This window comes from Dermacentor silvarum, chromosome 9 (genome assembly GCF_013339745.2).
Source record: "Dermacentor silvarum isolate Dsil-2018 chromosome 9, BIME_Dsil_1.4, whole genome shotgun sequence".
NCBI classification, from domain to species: Eukaryota; Metazoa; Arthropoda; class Arachnida; order Ixodida; family Ixodidae; genus Dermacentor; species Dermacentor silvarum.
The window spans coordinates 77,427,853-77,433,531 of record NC_051162.1 but is presented as its reverse complement, the minus strand read 5'-3'; positions in this window follow the sequence as shown (position 1 = coordinate 77,433,531).

Sequence of the window (5,679 nt, the reverse complement as noted above, 5' to 3'; positions counted from 1 at the left end):
AGTGAAATACTTACGTGCGTGCAGAGACTGCTTCGCTGACCACTAACGATTTTCACCTCACGGTCAGTATGGGTTACAGTCTATGCATATTTATTTTATTCGACAATTGTTAAGAACTCGACATTACTTTATTATGAAACATAGCACAGTGAGCGGTGTACGGGAAACAAGAGAAAGGCAGAGATGGCCCTACGCTGCCTATTTATTGGCTGATTTCGCTCAGAGATAGCGCACAAAACAACATTCTTGCCGTACGCGATATCTTCAATACAAACTTCGCGCACGATCTACGTTAAGGTTCGCCGTGAGCGAAGCTTGTTCCAAATTCAGACATTCGAAAGAAAAGCCATCCAGGTAAACAAACGTAAAATATGTGTAAACAAATATATCTTTATAACAAGTCCTGTTATAATCCCTACTGGGATTGACAGTATGTATAAATAAATAAATACTAAAAATAAAAATCTAGCACCTGGGCTGTATCAGTAGTCGCGCTGGCATCTGTGATCACTGCCGCGCGTCGGTTCGCTGCAGGTACCGCGCTGCTCGATCGCCACGCTTTATGCTTTGACATTTGGTTATAAGCACCCTGCACCGCACCAGATCCAATAAATTTGCATGATTGAGCTGTTCAGTTGCGTCGGAAGCGTATGGAGTAACCACCGCATATCTACCAACCACTGACACGCGTCGTCGGGCCGCCGGCGCCTGGTTCTAAGCATTGCCCGACAGCTACGTACGCGCCTGCTTTCGCTAAATGAGGCAACCCTCAATCGCGAAACGTAATGGTGATCAGATTCAATCGACGATACGGTCACATGTGCCAGCAAGAACAATGAAATATACCGCTGATTAGCACGCCAGGTCTCGACGAAGCAGACGCGGCTGCCGCCGCTACCGACGAAGAAACACCACATCCACTGGCTGGGCTTGCTGTTGCCATGGCACACTACACTGAGCGCTCACGCGAGCACGTGAAACATGTAACAAGTCAAGCGGCACAAAACAAGCGAAGCGGAAGAAAACAATCGAAATATGCGCGGCGAAGATCACACAACCGAAGAAGTGCGGCCTGGCCTGCTCTCGCAAGGCGCACAGTCCAAAATGGCGGCGACGCTAGACGTCGCTCGTGTCGGCCAATGGCGCTGTCAAACGTCGGTTTGTGAAAAGGTCTATAGATATAGCCCGTTGGAAAGCCCTTGACCAGATAGCACGTGTGCCTGACCAGCTAGAATGCGCGTGCGTAATGCGGAAGACTGGCGGATCCGGAAGTGAAACCATGGAGCCCCCTGAAAATCATGTAGTAACTGCGACCGCAGCTGGGCGTTCTAATCTGGAGCACGAGGTCATGGATCCAATTTTCAATCAGACAAGAAAGTCGGATTCATCATCATCATCAGCAGCAGCAGCAGTCTATTTTATGCCCACAACAGGACGAATGCCTTTCCCAGCGATCTGCAATTACCCCAGCCTTGCTCTGACTCCAACTTGCGCCTGCAAATTTTCTAATTTCTGCCATCCTCGACTGCGCTTCCCTTCCCTTGGCATCCATACTGTAACTCTAATAGTACACCGGCTTATATGCCCTAAGCATTACATGACCTGCCAGCTTCATTTTATTGCGATAGCATTTATATGGACACTTTAGGCGAAATTGCGTTGTCGTCGTCGTCGCCGTGAGATTCCGTATAAAGTTCACGGGCGATAAAATCGTCGCCGCGCGCCATACGCTGTATGTGCGAGTGAAAGCATGCGACGGTGAGCCGGCAATAGCGGCTCGCGCAGACAAGGGCGGGAAGGTGGAGGGAATCGCACTCTTCCGCTCACGCGCAACGCTTTGGAGGGAGATTTAGGGAGGTGGAGGGGCCGCGCCTTACTTCGGCCGCGCGTGCCGCCGCGCCGGAAGTCTCCGAGGGGAGGGTGGGCAGATGGAGGGGCCAAGCTTTACTGCGGCCGCGTGCTCCCGCCGGGCCGGAAGGCTTCAGGAGGAGGAGGGGAAGTTCTGTGCCGCGAGCGCCCGCCCTCACGGGTGTATCTTCAAAGCCATCTGCGACGGGGCAGAGTCCGCCCTCCCTGTGTTTTGCGGCTAAGATCGCGTTGATGCGAGCGCCGGCACGAAGCTCAATTCCCTCGCTGCTGCTGCGCTGACTCACTCCAGCGTTTTGACAGCCAGTTTCCGCGGTCATGGAGTGAGATGCGTTCATGTTTGCTTGTGCGCGCGACACCATGCTTGTTAATTTAGTTAGTAAGCTTATGTTACGAGTTTATACGGCCGATAAAACTACTATCCTTACTTTGTATAGCTGTCCACTAATTTGCTGTCCCAATCGATGCTTATCCTTTCGGGCGAAACTGCGAACTTTTTGCTTCTCTTGATTGTAGGAATAAATAAGGTGGATGCCAACGGTGCTACGCCTCGGCACACCGCGCACCACGGTTGGCGCACGCCTGCACATAAACCGCAGTCAGGTACAAGCTCGAAGAAAGAATGGATGACGACCACGTGTACACTCAGAAAGCATTTCTTACGATTGCAACTTCGAATAGGCCAGCTAGCTATAGCTGACATCACTGAGGGTTCCCTCGAAGAGAATAATACGCTAGGTAAAGAGGGGCTCCCGGTTTACCAGCTGGACTACGGGCGGCCGCGGCGACAGACGCGGTGGCACTGATAGTGATTGCGATTCTGGAATTATGATCTTTAATGAAGAGATGAGTAATTACGTGTTTCATTTCAAGAGCAAGTCATACCCGTAGTCCACCAATATAACTTGAATCGGCGTATACAAAAACGAAGGAGAGACTTACTCAAGCACCAACCAAGAAAATCAGAAAATAAAGGGGATGCGGAATGCAACAATAATTAAACATAGAACACTCTGGGGTCAGAATAACTATGAGGGGGGTGCGTGGAATCTGGAGAGCACCCGGCCTGGTTGCTTAATGGTTATGGTGTTGGGCTTCTAAGTACGAGGTCGCCGGATCGAATCCCGGCCACGGCGGCGGCATTTCGATGGGGGCGAGATGTTTAAAGCCCCCGTGTACTTAGATTTAGGTGCACGTTAAGGAACCCCAGGTGGTCCAAATTAATCCGGAGTCCCCCAATACGGCGTGCCTCATAATCAGATGAGGATTTTGGCAGGTAAAACCCCATATTTTTTTATCTGGAAAGGAGTAATTATACATGCCAGCGCTAACGTTCGCCAATGCCATTCTGTGCTTCCAATCGGATGTCTTGTCGGGGTTGTAACTTAACCATAGATCAGCAGGCCGGTTGGCTTTGGGAGCCCACAATAAAACCACAAATGAGGCAGTGCAAGGTGACATGGGTTGGGCCTCTTTTGAAGTCAGAGAAGCACACAGCAAAATTAGTTTTGAAGAAATACTCAGGAACATGGAGCAAAATAAATGGCCGGCTAACGTGCACAAGTAGTTGTATCTGAAAAGTGTGGACACGGAGAGGAACAGGTCAAGAAAGTTGGCAACGAAGTATAAGGTAATTGAAAGTGTAAATAGACAATTAGGAGTCGTCAAAAAGAAAGTGAGAGAAACAGAGATCGCGAATTGGATGTAAAGAATGGAAACAAAAAGACGATGGATATTTACGAGAACGGGAAGACAGAAATTGGAAGGGAAATATGTGCTATAACACAAAGGGCAGTGCCTTCCTATTTTAGGCTCGAGCTGGTTGCCCAAGGACAAAAACATACCGGAGCAAATATTCTCAACCAGATTAGGCATGTGTATGCTGCAGCAAAAATTCGGAGACCACTCAGCACATCCTAATGAAATGCGAAGGTCTCAACCAGTGAGACCCTGAGGTGACGTATCCAATTGATTGGAAGACCGCCCTGGTCACCTTCACACCCAAAGCGGGCAAAGCCATTACCACGGACAACTTCCGTTCCATCTCCCTTTACTTCTTGTGTGGAAAAATTAATGGAGACGATGGTGCGTGACAGGTTGTACGAGTTTCTGGAGACTAAAAATGCATTTGCAGAAACCATGTTCGGTTTCAGCCCCCATCGGTCCGCGCATGATGTCTTGCTTCAGCTCGATCATGAGATCCTCGATCGGTCGAGTACCCCCTCAATGACAAAGTTGTGCTCGCTTTGGGTTTGAATGGTGCCTTTGACAACGTGACCCCCGAATTATCCTAGCACATCTCTCACCAGTGGATTGCGGCCAAAACACCTTCAACTATATTAGCAATCCTCACTGACCGACAATCATACATTCGGGTTTAGGACATATAACACGGCCCTTACCAATTAGGCACACGAGGGACCCCGCAGGGAGCGGTCTTCTCGCCCTCCTATTCATCTGGCAGTGATAAGACTCCCCACTCAGCTGGCGAAAGTCAAAGGCATACGGCATGCGCTGTATGCCGACATCACCATCTGGTCGTCACACGGTTCGGCAGGAGACATGGAGGCCAACCTGCAGCAAGCAGCGAACATCGTGGACGACTACGCCCATCGCTGTGGCCTCCATTGCTCCCCGTCCAAATCGGAATTCGTGCACGTACGCCCCTCATCAAAGTGCACCACCAAAATCGCCCTCTCTCTTCACAGCGGACCCACCCCGAACGCGACGAGATCAGAGTACTGGGGCTCTTTATTCACCAACATCGCAGAGCAGACACAACCTTGGCCAAATTGCGTAAGGTAAGGGACCAGGTGGGCCGTATGGTCTGGCGGGTTTCCAACAAGCGCGGGGGGCTACGATGCAAAGACGCCTTGCGGCTGGCGCATGCATTCGTAACCAGCCGAGTCCTGTACTCGGCTCCATACCTCCACCTAGGCAAGTTCGACGAGAATGCACTTGAAGTCATTCTCCGCAAAATCTACAAGCGCGCCCTCGACCTTCCGGTCAAAACCTCCAACCAGCGCCTTCTGAGCCTGGGAATGGTGAAGACCTTCAAGGAGCTGCAAGAGGCGCACTTGACGAACCAATACACTAGACTCTCTAACACGCTGTCGGGTCGCCGCCTCCTTGCCCGGCTACACATCCATCACTCAATATGTACGGAAGAGCGCGTACACATTCCTGAAGTCTGGAGATGGATGGAAGGATGGATGCTATGAGCGTCCCCTTTGAAACGGGGTGGTGGGTTGCACCACCAAGCTCTTGTTATTATTTTGCCTAATGTCCTACCTTTATTTTTGAGAAACACACAAATACAAAGAATTCCAGGCATCAGCCTTTTTGATCCATTACTGGGAACTCTGTTTCTGTACGTCTCCGTTTTTTTGTGGTCTCCCTACTTTTCTGCCATCAAACCTCCAACCTACGCCCTGCACGTGCGCCCTCTTCCGGTTAACATGACACGAGACGACCACAGTGGCCGACGCCACGCGCGTCCGAAAGCCTTGGCTCACCACTACGGTAACAAATACGGAGTCTTTTACGTGGACGCCTCCGGCCTGCACCATGGGGGTTGGTACACGGCCGCGGTCATCCACCAAAACACCGCAGTAAACGGACTCACCTTCCGTGCACACATCACACACGCGGAGGAGATCACCATCGCGCTAGCCGCCGCAGATCAGGACTCGCGGGTCATGATCACCGACTCGAGGGGTGCCTGCCGCAATATCGCACAGGGGTACATTCCGCACTTAACCCACAAATTTCTGCAGAACAGTGTTTACCTGGGTGCCCCCGCACACCGAACGA